Source organism: Malus sylvestris, chromosome 10 (genome assembly GCF_916048215.2).
Source record: "Malus sylvestris chromosome 10, drMalSylv7.2, whole genome shotgun sequence".
NCBI lineage: Eukaryota > Viridiplantae > Streptophyta > Magnoliopsida > Rosales > Rosaceae > Malus > Malus sylvestris.
Window position 1 is genome coordinate 14,015,415 of NC_062269.1, and position 19,089 is coordinate 14,034,503.

At 36.4% G+C, this 19,089-nt stretch overlaps 1 long non-coding RNA gene across 1 annotated transcript in view; it reads left to right on the plus strand.

Annotated features, from left to right (window-relative positions):
• Window positions 1-15,025, plus strand: part of LOC126584688 (uncharacterized) — a 51,797-nt gene extending 36,772 nt beyond the window's left edge. Inside the window, exons 2-3 of the long non-coding RNA XR_007610080.1 lie at window positions 13,942-14,000; window positions 14,842-15,025. This is a non-coding gene — a long non-coding RNA (uncharacterized LOC126584688). The remainder of the gene's footprint in view (window positions 1-13,941; window positions 14,001-14,841) is intronic.
• The last annotated feature ends 4,064 nt before the right edge of the window (window positions 15,026-19,089 follow it).

The following is a 19,089-nucleotide window of genomic DNA, read 5'->3' on the forward strand; positions in this document are numbered from 1 at the left end:
CATCCTTCAGAACAAAGCCCAAACAGTTTTAGGGGCAGTGGTGTTGCGGATTGGTCGAATTGAAGAACATCCAAATTTTAGGATTCTGGTGTGTTCGAGGAAAATTGGAGCTATTCCCGGCCAAATTGGGCTTAGTCACATGTATGAAAATTTTTCCCCTCACTAAGATCTACTTTCCTGTAAAATTTGGTAATTTTTGGAAATATTTGAATTTTCCTGCGAGTCGAGGCGGCCGATCGCCACTTGCGGCAGTGCGTGGCCAGTGGGCTACCGATGCTATTTTATTATAAATTGATATCTTGATATCAGATTTGACACCCGTAGTATGCGATTTGATTATTGTGAACCTAGTTTCATTAAGGTGCATTACTTGATTATTATTTAAATTGATGATCTGACCGTTGGATCGTCACCAAACTCTAATGCATTATAGAACATAATATTTGAGGATATTAGGAACTGACGGATTGGAAATCCGAAGTATGGATCTTTCCGAATTGGATTTCTAAGTTTGTAAAATAAATTGTTGACTGCCACCTAATCTTAATAATTGGCGGAGATCCGACCGTTGGATCGCTATGAGAATTTAGTATATCGTTCTATAAGCATAATGCAGACCTTAGGAAGTTATAGATCTGAAATATGATCGGTGGATCTTCTAGATCGAATTCTGTAGGGTTGTGGCCCCTACCGTTGATCGAGAGTTGACTTTTGGTAAACTTGGCTCATAAAGTTCTGAATTTTAAATTTAGTACTACGGGATACTAAGTGAAGTCTTGTGGGTCTACATTGGTTAGAGAGTGACTCGAATTTATGTGATATGGTTATTACCTTGATTTCTTACATTAATATCATTTGTGAATATGAAATGGTTATATAAATGTCATTTCCATTTAAATGTGATTATATATATATATTTATTTATATTTATATTTAGCCATGAAATGATCGAATTTGATTTATGGTGGTTAATAGAATATTAATTAATCATGATTTTATTTTGGGGCTATCATCGTGAATAGTTTTCGTACAGAATTTATGGGGCGTTATAGTACCCATTTGGTGTGATTCGATCATGAAAGCTAATGTTGAATATTTCCGTTACTAGAATATTTTTGGAAATGGATAAAATAATGAATGTTGAATTACGAAGGGCTTGATCTCGCTCAAGAGTACGTAGGTAGTCTAACAGTGGTTAGATGCAGCCCTAAATAATCGAGAATTAATCTTTTTGTTGAGAAATTGTTTTAACAAAAGAAATTTGGGGATTAAATTGATAATTTAATCGTATGTTTTGATAATTAAAATATAGATATAGTTTTGTGAGGAATTAAGGAATTGAAGTAAAGAATCGTGATTAATGGTAGTAAATCAAACAAGAGTTTAAATTGGGCCTATTATTGGAATTATTTCCTGAAAATAAGTATTTCGGGGGTGGGGCGTTACAAATGGTATCAGAGCAAATGATCCTATCTTACATTGTGAGATATTATTATTGAGTTTGTGGATGTGAATTGTGAATTTCATTGATATTTGCAGTATTTTATAAATTTTATGAATGTGAAGGACTTTATGTGAAATGTCTATATTGTGAATCACTATGAAGTGAATTGAATTGAGTAGGAGTAGGAAATTTTAAAATGTCATATTTTATGTATAGCTTAGAATATGAGCTTTTGATTTAAGTTTCATATTAACCTTGAATTGGGTTGTTATTATGTTATGTGTTATAAATTTTTTTAAATAAGATAATTGTGGAATTGTGACAAGTAGATGAAAAAGTCGTATTATACCTGTGCCATTGAGGAATGTTTGATTTGGGCGAAAAAAGCCCGTAGATGTCGATCTGGGCGTGATAGCCTGTGGAATGGGAGGAATGTTTGATTGGGCAAAAATGGCCTGTGGATGTTGATTTGGGCAAAAAGGCCCGAGGATGTGTGATTGGGCAAAGTGGCTCGTGAACGATGAATTGGGCGAAATGACCCGTGAAATGTAAAGGAATGGTTGAATGGGCACAAAGACCCAGTGTTTCCGGGGAGAAGCTCCATGTGTGGGCTGTGAGAATGACTTATTGAAGTGATAAAAAAGTGTGATGTGTATTGGCCAAGTATAATACAGTCTTTTCCCGTCTACTAGTCACTGATTGGGATAAAAAAAAAACAAAAAAAGGGATGAAATCATTGTTTTGTCAATGATAATTATGGTTGGAAATTCTAATATTTATGAAAGTTATGATGATTTATCGAACTAGAATGAAATCATAAACTGAGGTTATGATTTGTTCATCATAACTAGAATAGTGAAAAGATCATGAAGATTCTTCATTTATTGAATTATTGGTGGACATGAATAAAATTATAGAGTGAGATTTCGAGTTCGTTTAATATAAACGATTTTCCAGTTGTGTGTTTTTTATTTATTTATTTATTTATTTTTTACGTTTGATAAAAAGAATTGATGGGGAAAGATTGTAATTACAAATTTGATTGGTTTAGTTGCCATAGTCATGAGTTGTCATTGTTGGATTTGATATTGTGAACAGAACTGATGAAGAGCACGTATTCTCATGGCTATGTGATTAAGTTTTGTTGGCCAATAGAGTTGTAATATATTTAAATTTCTCTTCTTTGGTTGATGGAATGTGAATAGTACTCTGGAAGTCGAGTCACTAATTTATTTGATCGGTGGCTACACTTTGAAGCAATTTAAAAAAGAAACAATTAAAAGAAAGATTTAAAAGGCTTTTAAATTTACTATGGGTAATTAAGTTTATTTGCGGATATGAAGGAAATCATAGAATGAGATTTTGATTCGTTCAATGGTAACGATATTGCAGATAATTGTTTTAATATATAGTGGTGAGTAATAGTGATTGGAATTCCAATGATTTTGGCCGGAGTTCATGATATTTGTTTTGCTAATGAAGGATATGGAATTTTTTTTCTGATGGTTGATATCTATTTTGCCAATGTGTGTGGCTAGAAGTTCTGGTATATTTTTACCAACGAATGTGGTTGGAAGGCTGCGTATAGAACATTCCTTCATTAGATTATTTATTTTTGGAGTTTGAATAAAATCGTAGATTGAGATTATGATTTTATTCACTATAAAAGGAATTTGGGGGGGGGGGGGGGGAATAGTTCTAAATTCTTTTCATAACTCGAGATTTATTTTAACCAGGGGGGGGGGGAGGGGAATATAATACCCTAAAAATTTAAATATATGAATATGTGGAGAAAAATCGAAAATAAATCGATTTATTGTTATGAAAAATTGATTTGAGAACTTTTAAAGTTTTGTTTATGGAAATTATTATAATTTACGTCGTAAAATTTATCAATAAGTGAAAAAGATGAAAATGCCTTAGTTGGCTTAACGTAATTATATGAGGAAGTATTTTATCCTCATATATTTTATTGGATTTCTTGATATAATTGAATAGAGAACAACCCTAGGAGCGCGTAGGCAAAAACTGTTAGTAAAACGAAGAAGTTATTAATGATTGAAGTTGAGGGTAAAATAGTCATTTTGCCATTAATTTGGAAGGCTCCAGAAAATCTAGAGCAATGGGAGTGCCGCGTGTATGGCTATGATGAAGAGGGATGAAGAGAAAGGAGAAAGAGGGATTGTGAATTGACCAATCAGGAAGAGGGAAAGAAGGGGACGAGAGAGAAGAAAAAAAAGGGGGAAACGAGTTGACTCGAATAACCTATCGGACCGGACCCGTTCCGCCACCTTTAAATCAATCAGCCTCTTCCCCTCTTCCATTTCCACCCAAATTTTATTGGGTTTGAGCTTGAATTCGAGCAGAATGGAACCTGTGGGTTCCGAGGGTACCACGGCGGAAATTCGACGATCGTGAAAGTAATGTCTACCATCACCACCATCAAACCACTTCTCCTAAGGCCAGGAGCCGAAACAATTTTAGGGGCGGTGGTGCTGCGGATTGGTCGAATTGAAGAACACCTAAATTCTTAGGTTCATGTGGGTTCGATGGAAATTGGAGCTTTTCTCGGCCAAATTGGGCTTAGTCATAGGTATGAAAATTTCTCCCCTCATTGAGATCTATGTGCTTGTAAAATTTGGTAATTTTTTGAAATAGTTGAATTTTTCAGCAAGTCGGGACGGCCAACTGCCACCTGAGGTGGCGCGTGGCCAGTGGGCCGCCGATGCTATTTTACGCTAAATTGATATCTTGATCTCAAATTTGACGCCCGTAATATGTGATTTGATTATTGTGAACCTAGTTTTATTAAGGTGCATCACTTGATTATTATTTGAATTGACAATTCGACCGTTGGATCCACTACTACAAAATTCTCTATAACTGGCGGTCCAAAAACCGACAAAAAACGTATCTTACTGTCGGATTTTAAGCAAAATCTGACAGAAAATGGATGCAGTGGCGGATATAATAAGCGATAAAATTGCCAACGTCAGGAAATGAATTTTCCGACAGAAAATACTCTAAAACCGACAGAAATTGTGTCGGATATAACTGACAGCATATATATTTATAATAAATAAATAAGAGTATTTCTGTCGGATAAAACCTACAGAAACTACTAAAACCGCCAGAACTTCTGTCGGTTATAACCGACATAAAATTTATTATTAAGAATAAATAAAAACATTATTGTCAGCTAAAACCGACAGAACATATATTAATAATAAAAAAATATAAATCACTTTCTGCATTTTCCATATCCAGCTTGATTCTGCATGTGTTTTCTGTGCTACTCCATAAAAGCTCAAGTCCTTAACAGTGTTTCCTGCTGCGATAGAGGCTGTCTGATTTCCATGACCGATGTCATCCCTTGCAGATTCAGACATGTAATATCGAGCTCCGATGAGCTTGCTGCAAAATATGCATTTCACTCATCGTATAATCTTAGTATACGCAGACACACCATTTTACTCCTTTGTAGTGACATAATAAATTATATCAGAGTGCTCACCAGCAAGTTTTTCCCTTTCCTTGTCAATGAGTTTTGCTGCAAACCCATTGAAACTCCTTTCGTAACTTCGTACCAGTAAACTTTCCAGCGAACTGAAAGAGTGAGAGAGGATAAGAACTAGGTTTTGGCTAAAAATGGAGTGCCAAAGCTTCAAAAAAAAATCACACAAATCAATTCGAAATACACGAACACGTTCAATAAATTAATAAAATTATCAAAATTGCCACAAAATTAAAAATGTATGCACACCTCAAACAAAATTTGCCGAACTGAATTTCCAATTAAAACTATCGAAATGAAAAATATGGCAGAAATATGTACATATATCTATATATGCTTGCCTGGGAAATGGAAAATCTGGAGGTCGCGATCTGATTCGGAGGCCCTCTGCCCACACGATGGCGCGATTACAGAGACGGAGCGAGAAAGGAAGCGAGAGTGTTTTTCAGATGGGAGGAGAGAGAGAGAGAGAGAGAGAGAGAGAGAGAGAGAGAGAGAGAGAGGAGCGCTTCTTTTTGGATTTTATTTGGTGACGTCCCAGCCCATAAATGTTTAAACGACTTTTCGTTTAGGAAAATTAATCACAATTTCCGGCGGAGGCTAGTTGGGCAATCGTGTGACAGCCCGTCCCTGATTTTAAGAGTTTTAAAGTTTTAATAAAGGATTTTACAAAAAATGTCAGTTGAGGTACGTACATTATTCGAGGTTAATCGTTGTGTCGTGGCTTCTAAGATTTATTTTCTTGACATATCCTCATAGTACTCGTCGCTACGAACGTGTGGGCGCTGACAGTTCGTTATTTGGAGTTATAACGAAAAAGATTTTAAAGTTTGAAGTTTGGGCATTTTATAAATTTCATTATTAAAATTTGGATGGCCCAGATTTAATGAAGAATTAAATGGATGGCTTGGATGTAAGGAAAACAAAAATAAATAAATATAAGTGAAAGAAGGTTTTTGTGTGTGTGTGTGCGTGAGAGGAAGAAACAGAGGAAGGAGATTGGGCAGAAATGCCCAATCGGGACAAGAGAGAAGAAGGCATCAGGAAGGATTGAGAGAGAGAGAAGCCGACCAATCGGAACAGAGGAAAGGAGGAAAGGAGAGAGGGCAAGAAGCGGAGGAGAGAAGATCAGAAAACGGGTTTTCCCCCAACCCGTTTACCCGCGACACCCACACCCAAATTCCGAGGATTTTCACCGGAATTCTCACAAATTGGATCAAGGTACCACTTCCAATCAACGCCTAGGCCTTCCCTCTTCATGTTTCACCCCAAAAATCATGAAATTTGATGGTGAATTGGTGAAGAACGCACCCGTGGTGCCGCGAATTTCTTGTCCAAATTCTTCAAATCTTGAAATGTTTTCTTTCAATTACTAACGCCATTAGAATTCCCTTAGGACCTAGAACAAAGCCCAAGCGTTGGTTGGGACGACGGAGTTGATTTGAAGACGAATTGGAACTCACCCAATTCTAGGGTCCGCACGGATTTTGGTGAAATTGAAGTATTTCCAAGCCACATTGGCCTTGGTCTCAGGTATAAAGTTTACTCTACTCATTGAGATCTTCGATTCTGTATTTTTTGAGAATTTTTGGAAATAGTTGGATTTTCCGGCGAGCTGGGGCGGCCGACCGCCACCCGCGGCGGCGCGTGGCCAATGGCCCGCCAATGTCATTCTTAGCATGTGTTTAAGGTTCTAGTTCAGTTTTGATAATTGTTGGACGTAAATTGAGTAATTGAACCTAAGTTCCTTACGATTCGTGGTTAGGTAAAAATGTGAATTGACGATCCGACCGTTGGATCGTCACCAAACTTTAATACGTTGTAATACATAATATTTGAGGATTATAGGAACTTGCGGATCGGGAATCCGATATACGGATCTTTCGGAATTGGAGTTGTAAGTTCATAATGTAGAATGTTAACCGTCACTTGGTTTTGGAAATTGACGGAAATCCGACCGTTGGATGGTAATGAAATTTTAGGATGATGTCCTAGAGGTATATTGTGTACCTCTGTAAGTTATGGATTTGAAATCTGAGTTGCAGATCTTCCGGATCGAACTACGTAGTGACGTGTCTTATATAAGTTATATATTCTATCGATATGAATTCTGAGGTTGGATTTGATTATTGTTCTAGGCGCTGATCGTCACGACGCCTTGATGTGTGGTGCTAGGGAGTTGTTGGGTGAACTCCAAGTGAGTGGGCAGTTTTTGTTTTTCGTATTACCTATATACTATTAATTGTCCCAGAAATTGAATTTATATGAAAGTATGTTTTCAATTGCCATGATGTATATTATAAATTATATGAATTGATATTGATGCATATATATATGTGAATTGGTGCTGTGGACACACAGGTGAGTATCAGGTGAGTTTATATGGTTTATATGAATGAATGATGATGTGAATTATGTTGAGAGCTCGTAACCTGCACCCCTGGTGTTAGCTTATGTTATTCACCCTGCATCACACGCTCACCTTGGATCCAAGTAGATGCTAGTCGTACAGACCACTAGAGGTGGTTCCGACACACTAGAGGTGGTTCCGACATGCCAGTCGTACAGACCATTACAAGGGTTCTGACTGGTAGGTGACCTTAGATTATGTGCATAGATGATTAATGAGAGAAGCACTAGAGCGTATTATTTCACCATCTTAGTCGTACAAACTACTATAGGTAGTTCCGACTTATGTGCAGTGTAGTGCCGTACAGGTCACAGTTGGTGACTCCGGCAGGGCCATACAGGTCATAGTTGGTGACTCCGGCTGGATGGGATATTGAGCTATAGAATCAGCCGTACAGGACCACTGTAGGGTCTCCGGTTGATTTATTATTTCACCTGATTTATATCGATGCATTCATATTATATTTTGGCATATGGCTTGGCATGGCATATTCTTTCTATAAAACGTTGAAGGATTATAATTTGAGCTTTTGATGATATATATATATGTTTATATATTATTATGTTATTTTCTGGGAAAGTATACGGGTTTTACAGCCAGGGGCTAGAAATGTTTTAAAGGAAATGTTTTCGAAAAACTTTGTTGTACTGACCCACTCAATTTTGTTTTGCGCCCTTCCAGGTTCTAGTTAGCAGAGCTTTGGTGGCTACGAGGAATCCAGCGGTGTTCTGACAGAAGTCACAAAAGTAGGACTCCCCCTCGGGTGTTTCATCATAGTAATTGTATTTTTTTAAAGCTTTCGAACTGTGTAAATGGTTATGTCACACTCACGTGACGGCCAGCACGCCCTCCTTCGGGAGGGGGTGTATTTGTTGGTATCAAAGCCTAGGTTGCAATTCTGGACATCTTGAGAATTTCCTAGTGTCTTCTGTTAGAACTATACCGCCTCGTAGCGAGCCACGTAGTTTGGATGAGCCTAATTCCTTTGATATAGTAGTTTGGGGGGAAACTATTGCCATTGTGATTCAATCTATTATCTAAAGGAACCTTTTGACACTGGTTATAAGTTAAATTTGAATCACTTTGGGGAAATGAAGAACCTAAGGGAGCAGATCGATTGCTTAATCATTTGGGAAAAGGCGTTTCGAATTATGCAAAGTCAAGGGAATATTCCTCCCGACAGGTGGGTCGAGATAACTACCTAGTTTCTGAGTGTTGAATCTGCATTCTGATGGAGATAGGAACGTTATCTGATGTTATCGGAAGAACAGTTGTTTGGAAGTCGTTTAAAGAATTGTTTAAGGAAAAGTTGATTCCTCCGGCATATTATTATTGAGAGTTTACAGATTTTCCTTGTTTCCATTCGGATGTTGTTGCTAATCTGGTCGAGGTGTTATGTCGTTTTTGGCCGGATAATAAGAAGAAGTGGTGTTCTTTGGTGACCACTATTCATTGTACTTTTTACCAGGAGTTTACGAGATGTTGTTGAGCATTGAGGACTCTGAGAACATGACCAGCGAGAGTAAATATGAATAAGAAAAGAATGGGAATCAGAGGAAGGATGACCAAGGTAAAGGTCAGTCATCTCAGAGCTTCAAAAAAAAAAAGTGGAAATAATTCTAATTCTTCTAGTAGGCTTTCGTGCCACTGGTCAGAGGCGAAGTGAGATCCCAGATTTCAGAGACAAGGTGACTCTGGTAGAAGAAATGTATCTTTGCACCGTAGGTATAATATTAGGCACTTTGGAGAGTGTGGGAAGTTGTGAATGTGTTCATGTGGTTAGATGAGGCATAGCGGTATGAATTGTCCCTAGGATCAGTTGTTACCCAGCAGTCTTCCTTGGCATATTACTTGGAAAATTGATGAGTAAGTCGTACAGGTCACTATATGTGACTCCGACTTATGTGCTAACATGGATGGTCGAGTTGTAGACTCAGCCGTACAGGTCATTCTAGCTGACTCCGGCTGATATAATTCTTATTATTGACGATGTTGCCAAAGGAAGTAGTGAATGAGCACGATCGAGGTGCATATATGTATTTTCCCTGTGAGGAGTAAAATGATAATATTGCACCCTTAAGAATTGTTGCTTACTTATCGAGACGACAGTGAGTTATCGTTATTGCGGGCTGCAGACCGTAATACCCATAACTTATTTGTTGGGTTCGTTAAGCAAGTAAACAGGTAGGTCATTCTATGTTGGTTATGATTATTCAAGGTGTCCAGTGATGGTGGAAGAAGTAGTTATGCCAGCGAATCGTATCCCGCTAGACATTGTGGATTTTGATGTGATTTTAAGCACAGATTGGTTACATTATAATCGTGCCAATATGGATTGCTACGGGAAATCAGTTACTTTCCATTGTCTTGGATTATCAGAGGTTACTTTTGTGATTGAGCAAAGTGGAGTGAGGCATGCCGTTATTTCTGTTGTGAGAGTAAAGAGATTATTCTCAAAAGGTTGCCAAGGATACCTAGCTCATGTGGTGTTGCAGGATCGTACTCCTAGTATTGTGAATGACGTACGAATGGTAGACGTTTTTCTAATGTGTTTCCGGAATGATTTACATGGATTGCCACCAGACAGAGATGTGGTGTCCATTATTGAATTGTCTCCAAGTACAGACTTTATGATATAGATTGGTTCCTACAGAGTTAAAGGAATTGAAAATTCAGTTACAGGAATTGGTTGATAAAGGTTTCAGTCAACCTAGTCCGTTACTTTGGAAAACCCCAGCTTTGTTTATAAGGAAGAAAAATGGAACCTTAAGAATATGTATGGATATTAGGTAATTGAATCGGGTAATGAATAAGAACCGTTATCCATTGCCGCGCATTGATGATTGTTTGATCAGCTTAGAGGTGCCTATGTGTTTTCAAGGAAAAAGTTGAGGTCTGGTATACTCTTAAGTTGAAAGTAAAGCATACTAGTCATTTTGAGTTGGTGTTAAAATGTTTGAGGGAACATCGGTTGTATGCTAAGTTTAGCAAATGTCAATTTTGGACGAATCAAGTGGCATTTTTGGGACATGTTATATCCGCTTAAGGTATTCAAGTGGATCCTTAAAAGGTAGCAACGGTTGAGAATTGGGAACAACCTCGAACCGTCACTGAGGTACTGAGTTTTCTTGGTCTAGCAGGCTACTATAGACGTTTGTAAAGGATTTTTCAGTCATTGCTTTACCATTGATGGGATCGACTAGAAAAGAGGTTAGGTTTGAGTGGATGAAAATTGTGAACAAAGTTTCAGCAACTGAAGCATCATCTCACTCATACACCTGTTTTAGCACTCCCAGATGATAAAGGTAATTATGAGGTCTACAGTTATGCATCCTTGAATGGGTTAAGATGTGTGTTGATGCAACATGATAGAGTGATTATTACACTTCACGACAATTGAAACCTTATGAGATGAATTACCCTACTCATGATTTAGAATTAGCAACTATCATCTTTGCTTTGAAGATTTGGAGACATTGTCTTTATGGGAAGAAAAGTGCAAGATTTTTACGAATTAAAAGAGTATCCAATATCTATTTATTCAGAGGTATCTTAATCTTATGCAACGAAGGTGGATTGTGTTGCTTAGTGATTATGATTGCACGACCAGGGTGATCATGCAAATGTTGTGGCAAATGCTTTTAATAGGAAGACCCCAACGAGAATTAATACTTGGTACGATTGCCATGTTCATCTTCTTGTAGATTTGAGATCTACTGGAGTAAAGTTAGGAATGGAAGATCGAAAAGAAAACGTACTTGCTAAATTTCAAGTTAAGCCTATTTGGTAGATTGTACTCGAGACTCAAGCGTTTGACGAAGAAAATTCAAGAATTTATTTTAAAGCAAAGAATAACGGGAAAAAGAAAGACCTCAGAGTTAGAGAATCAGATGGCAAGCTTATGCAAGAGAACAAGGTGCTTATACCTAATGTTATGGAATTAAAGGAAGCAATTTTGGAATTTGCTTACTGTTCAACTTATACAATGCATTCTGGAGGTACTAAGATGTATTATACCATTCGATCATTTTACTATTGGCCAGGTATGAAAAGAGAAATGTTTGTATATATAAATAGATGTAACATCTGTCGGCAGGTTAAAACAGAAATAAAGAAGTCTTTTGGATTGATGTAGTTACTTCCCGTTCCACAGCGGAAATGAGAAAATATTAATATAGAATATGTGTGCAAGTTTCCTCATTCACGAGGTGGTTATGATGAAATGGAGGTGATAATGGATTGGCTTACTAAATCAACGCAGTATTCTTCAATGAAAGAGCAGTAACCTTTCCAAAAGTGCAACATTTATTTATCTGTCTTATGGAAAAGAGATTTGGGCTTACGGATTTGTTGAACTTCTTGGGTATGTTGGCCATTTCAGTTTGTTCCCTAGAGCAACGCCATAAGGTTGTGGGAAGCTGTGTCTTGTGTTTCGAAATTGTTAGAACCTGAGTTAGTGGAGGAGACTACTCGGAATATTCAAGTAATTAAGTCTAACCTGGAAGTGAGCCAGGATCGGCTGAAGAGCTTAGCAGACAAACATGCCACTGACCGAACGTGTAATGCAGGAGATTGGATGTTTTTGAAATTATCACCTTGGAAAGGTGTGGTTCGGGTCGAAATGGAGGACAAGTTAAATCCTAAGTACATCAGGCCGCCTTTGACTATTGAAGGAATCGGTGAAATACTTTCAAGTTTGAGTACCTTCGGGATTGGATAAGGTGTATAATGTAGTTCATGTTTTGATGCTTCGTTACAAGTAGCAGATTCGTCGTGTATGATTCCGGTTCAGCCTTTAGAGATTAATCCGGATTTGACTTATAATGAGGAACCCATGATTATTTTGGAATAGAAAGAGGAAGTCCTGAGAAATAAAACAGTGTACTTGGTAAAAGTTTTATGGTGGAATCATTTAGCAGAATAAACTACTTGGGAGACAAAAGATCGAATAAGAGAGGTGTTTCAGGTTGTTTTATGGATATTGATGGATTGTAAAGATTGTGTAAATTTTGAGGACGAAATTTTTGGTGGGTAAATTGTGACAGCCCGTCCCTGATTTTAAGAGTTTTAAAGTTTTAATAAAGGATTTTACAAAAAATGTACGTTGAGGTACGCACATTATTCGAGGTTAATCATTGTGTCGTGCCTTCTAAAATTTATTTTCTTGACATATCCTCGTAGTACTCGTCGCTACGAACGTGTGGGCGCTAACGGTTCGTTATTTGGAGTTATAACGAAAAAGATTTTAAAGTTTGAAGTTTGGGCATTTTATAAATTTCATTATTAAAATTTGGATGGCCCAGATTTAATGAAGAATTAAATGGATGGCTTGGATGTAAGGAAAACAAAAATAAATAAATATAAGTGAAAGAAGGTTTTTGTGTGTGTGTGTGCGTGAGAGGAAGAAACAGAGGAAGGAGATTGGGCAGAAATGCCCAATAGGGACAAGAGAGAAGAAGGCATCAGGAGGGATTGAGAGAGAGAGAAGCCGGCCAATCGGAACAGAGGAAAGGAGGAAAGGAGAGAGGGCAAGAAGCGGAGGAGAGAAGATCAGAAAACGGGTTTTCCCCCAACTCGTTTACCCGCGACACCCACACCCAAATTCCGAGGATTTTCACCGGAATTCTCACAAATTGGATCAAGGTACCACTTCCAATCAACACCTAGGCCTCCCCTCTTCATGTTTCACCCAAAAAATCATGAAATTTGATGGTGAATTGGTGAAGAACGCACCCGTGGTGCCGCGACTTTCTTGTCCAAATTCTTCAAATCTTGAAATATTTTCTTTCAATTACTAACGCCATTAGAATTCCCTTAGGACCTAGAACAAATCCCAAGCATTGGTTGGGACGACGGAGTTGATTTGAAGACGAATTGGAACTCACCCAATTCTAGGGTCCGCACGGATTTTGGTGAAATTGAAGTGTTTCCAGGCCAAATTGGCCTTGGTCTCAGGTATAAAGTTTAATCTACTCATTGAGATCTTCGATTATGTATTTTTTGAGAAGTTTTGGAAATAGTTGGATTTTCCGGCAAGCCGGGGCAGCCGACCGCCACCCGCGGCGGCCCGTGCGGCGGCGCGTGGCCAATGGCCCGCCAATGTCATTCTTAGCATGTGTTTAATGTTCTAGGTTCAGTTTTGATAATTGTTGGACGTAAATTGAGTAATTGAACCTAAGTTCCTTACGATTCGTGGTTAGGTAAAAATGTGAAGTGACGATCCGACCGTTGGATCGTCACCAAACTTTAATACGTTGTAATACATAATATTTGAGGATTATAGGAACTTACGGATCGGGAATCCGATATACGGATCTTTCGGAATTGGAGTTGTAAGTTCATAATGTAGAATGTTAACCGTCACTTGGTTTTGGAAATTGACGGAGATCCGACCGTTGGATGGTAATGAAATTTTAGGATGATGTCCTAGAGGTATATTGTGGACCTCTGTAAGTTATGGATTTGAAATCTGAGTTGCAGATCTTCCGGATCGAACTACGTAGTGACGTGTCTTATATAAGTTATATATTCTATCGATATGAATTCTGAGGTTGGATTTGATTATTGTTCTAGGCACTGATCATCACGACGCCTTTATGTGTGGTGCTAGGGAGTTGTTGGGCGAACTCCAGGTGAGTGGGCAGTTTTTGTTTTTCGTATTACCTATATACTATTAATTGTCCCAGAAATTGAATTTATATGAAAGTATGTTTTCAATTGCCATGATGCATATTATAAATTATATGAATTGATATTGATGCATATATATATGTGAATTGGTGCTGTGGACGCACATGTGAGTATCAGGTGAGTTTATATGGTTTATATGAATGAATGATGATGTGAATTATGTTGAGAGCTCATAACCTGCACCCCTGGTGTTAGTGCTTATGTTATTCACCCTGCATCACACGCTCACCTTGGATCCAAGTAGATGCTAGTCGTACAGACCACTAGAGGTGGTTCCGACATGCCAGTCGTACAGACCATTAGAAGGGTTCCGACTGGTAGGTGACCTTAGATTATGTGCACAGATGATTAATGAGAGAAGCACTAGAGCGTATTATTTCACCATCTTAGTCGTACAGACTACTATAGGTAGTTCCGACTTATGTGCAGTGTAGTGCCGTACAGGTCACAGTTGGCGACTCCGGCTGGATGGGATATTGAGCTATAGAATCCGCCGTACAGGACCACTGTAGGGTCTCTGGTTGATTTATTATTTCACCTGATTTATATTGATGCATTCATATTATATTTTGGCATATGGCTTGGCATGGCATATTCTTTTTGAAAAACGTTGAAGGATTATAATTTGAGCTTTTGATGATATATATATGTTTATATATTATTATGTTATTTTCTGGGAAAGTATACGGGTTTTACAGCGAGGGGCTAGAAATGTTTTAAAGGAAATGTTTTCGAAAAACTTTGTTGTACTGACCCACTCAATTTTGTTTTGCGCCCCTCCAGGTTCTAGTTAGCAGAGCTTTGGTGGCTACGAGGAATCCAGCGGTGTTCTGACAAAAGTCACAAAAGTAGGACTCCCGCTCGGGTGTTTCATCATAGTAATTGTATTTTTTTAAAGCTTCCGAACTGTGTAAATGGTTACGTCACACTCACGTGACGGCCAGCACGCCCTCCTTCGGGACGGGATGTGTCAAATTGGCCCAATCTTTAAAAGACCGGTGACACATTTAAAGCTTGGTTTTGGATAACCTGGAAGACATGCGGAGAGGGATTCAGTAATGGCGCAAGGAAATGAGGAGAGAAGAGAAGAGAAGGAGAAGGAAATGAGGAGAGGAGAAAAGGGGGAAGGGAGAAGCACCGGCGTAAGGAAAGAGAGGGGATTTATTTTGGAATTTTTTTTATTACTGTCGGTTAACATTTTTTAAAATAAAATCCGACAGAAAAATTTTCATTTCTGTCGGTTATAACCGACAGAAAACCAATAGCAGCAAAAATCTCTCCAAAATTCCCTCTGAAAATTTTAAATTCCCCCCAAAATTTTGTTACGATTTTAAAAATTAAAATAATAATTGTTTGGTTTGATAAATAAATAAATAATATGTATTTAAATATAATATGTTTTTAAAAATTAAATAAATAATTGTTTGGTTTAATAGATAATTGTTACACTTTTGGTTTAATAGATAGTAATCCATGTAAAATATGCAATAAAGAAACAAAAGGAGAATAAAAATGTCATCACACAAACTAAATATTGTCTAATCAATACTTGAAAAACATAAATAAAACTTTAGCACAAATTACTTTTTCCACTTCAAAATTTAGGCAAATTTAACGGAGATATGCATACGTAAAAAATCGTTTGTAGATACTACAAGATCACATACATAAAAAATCGTAAAAAACAAAAATCGTAAAGAACAAAAGTTTTCGACGGTTATAAACGAAAATTCACAATTTAACGGTTATTTTAGCTTCGATTTTAATGATTTTTTACAGTTACACTCCTCGACCCTATAAGAATGTAATGAATAAATTTGATCTTCAATTTAAAATATTTACACAAGTGGTTACCACAAAATCTTATTTTATACTTAATGGAAGTATAATATTAACTCTAAGTGTTTGTTTAATCTACAGTTTTGATGCGATACGCATTCTACGAAGCATTTTTTAACGATCCAACTGTTAAACTTGTTTGTAGATACTACAAGATCGCATACGTAAAAAATCGTAAAAAACAAACATTCAGAGATTATGTAACGGAACAAAAAATTTCGATGGTTATAAACGAAAAATCACAATTTAACGGTTATTTTAGCTCTGATTTTGTTGATTTTTTACAGCTACACTCCTCGACCCTATAAGAATGTAATGAATAAATTCGATCTTTAATTTAACATATTTACACTAGTGGATACCACAAAATCTTATTTTATACTTAATTGAAGTATAATATTAACTCAAGTGTTTGTTTAATCTACCGTTTTGACGCAACATGCATTCTACGAAACGTTTTTCAACGATCCAACCGTCAAACTTATTTGTACACACTCCAAGATTGCATACGTAAAAAATCGTAAAAAACAAACATTCAGATATTACGTAATGGAACAAAAAATTTTGACGGTTATAAACGAAAAATCATAATTTAACGGTTATTTTAGCTCCGATTTTGATGATTTTTTTACAGCTACACTCCTCGACCCTATAAGAATGTAATGAATAAATTCGATCTTTAATTTAAAATATTTACACTAGTGGATTTTATACTTAATAGAAGTATAATATTAACTCCAAGTGTTTGTTTAATCTACCATTTTGACACAATATGCATTCTACGAAACTTTTTTCAACGATCCAACCGTCAAACTTATTTGTACACACTCTGAGATTGCTTACGTAAAAAATCGTAAAAAACAAACATTCAGAGATTAGGTAACGGAACAAAAGTTCTCAACGGTTATAACAGAAAAATCATAATTTAACGGTTATTTTAGCTCCGATTTGGATGATTTTTTACAGCTACACTCCCCAACCCTATAAGAATGTAATTATTAAATTTGATCTTCAATTTAAAATATTTACACTAGTGGATACCACAAAATCTTATTTTATACTTAATTGAAGTATAATATTAACTCTAAGTGTTTGTTTAACTACAGTTTTGATGCAATATGCATTCTATGAAACTTTTTTCAACGATCCAACCGTCAAACTTATTTTTACACACTCCGAGATTGTATATGTAAAAAAATCGTAAAAAACAAACATTCAGAGATTAGGTAACGAAACAAAAATTTTCGATGGTTATAAACAAAAAATCACAATTTAACGGTTATTTTAGCTCCTATTTTGATGATTTTTTACAGCTACACTCCTCGACCCTATAAGAATGCATTGAATGAATTCGATCTTCGATTTAAAATAATTACACTAGTGGATAATATTTTATACTTAATGGAAGTATAACATTAACTCCTAAGTGTTTGTTAAATCTATCAATTTGATAGGATATGCATTCTACGAAACTAGTTTCAACGATTCAACCGTCAAATATGTTTGTATATACTCCGAGATAGCATGTGTAAAAAATTGTAAAAAAAAAAAACATTCAGAGATTAGGTAACGGGACCGTGAGTGAAAAAAAAAATAAACCATTTGTTTATTTATTTATTTATTTTTAATCAATGTAATATTTTAAAATAATAAAATAGTCAATTTCTGTTAGTTATACCCACCACCATTAACTTAGAAACCGCCAGAATATGTTAAAAATAATAAAAAAAAAAGAATTCAAAAATACTGAGGGTTATAATAATTTTATGGCGGTTAAATCCGTCAGGAAAAATTAGCCAGGAATTTATGTCGGATATATCCGACAGAAAGTAACTTTAATCCGACGGTAAATAAATTATGTGTCAGATATCTTTTATCCGTCAAAATGACTTATTAACTGCCAGGATCGTCCGACACCTAAAGCTAATATTGTAGTAGTGATTGTCACCAAACTCTAATGCATTATAGAACGTAATATTTGAGGATATTAGGAACTGACGGATCGGAAATCCGACGTACGAATTGGATTTCTAAGTTTGTAAAATAAATTGTTGACCCCACCTAATCCTAGTAATTGGCGGAGATCTGACGGTTGGATCACGATGAGAATAAATGGATAAAAGAATAAATGGTAAACTACGAAGGGCTTGATCCTGCTCAAGGGTACGTAGACAGTCTAACAGAGGTTGGATGCAGCCCTAAATAATCGAGAACTAATCTTTTGTTGAGAAATTGTTTTAATAGAAGAAATTTGGGGATTAAATTGATAATTTAATTGTATGTTTTGATAATTAAAATATGGAAATAGTTTTGTGAGGAATTAAGGAATTGAAGTAAAGAATTGTGATTAATGGCAGTAAATTAAACAAGAGTTTAAATTGGGCCTATCATTAGAATTATTTCTCGAAAATAAGTATTTCGGGGGCGGGACGTTACATTTGTTCTATTCCTATCTCTTCTCCCCTATTTTTAAAAGAGATACAAAGTACTACTGTCTAGTTGTAGCAATAAAAGATTGTTCATAAGCTATTGATCTATTAATATTTCTCTTCCAATGTTAAATTCGACCCCTTCCCTTCACTTTCCAAACATTATGCAGTGGGACATATATATATATATATATATATATATATATATATATATATATAAAATAAAAAAAAACAACTGAAAATTGACTACGTCTGGACTTAAAGAAAATGGTTGATGAAGACATTTAGGTCGGAATCAAACCCTATATCCAATTTATTTTGCAGAAAATTCACATTCTAAATTGAATGGAGATCTTCGAGATGTACCACTCGTTAAATCATTATGTGCACTTTTTCGTTTGAGAATTGTCTTGTATGTGTTATTTTGTGCTAATTTATTTAGTACGAACTTTTCTGTTACGATGAAAGGGAATTGAACACTTGATCCTATTTGGGGATGGGCAACGGTTATTGTCACAGTCCGTCCCGAAATATTACATTTTTAGATGTGAAATGTCAAATATGCCCTTGAGCGTTTAAGGTGTTGTGTGATTTAAATTTTGGATTTGGACCAATTCGTTAAGTCCCAAATATTTTGGAACCAATTAGAACTCAAGGACTTAAGGTTCTAATTGTTTGGTTGGCTGTAGGAAGATTAGGACCACACATTCACACTTTCCCTCTCTCTCTCCTGTTGACCCTCTCTTTCTCTCTCTTCCCTCTC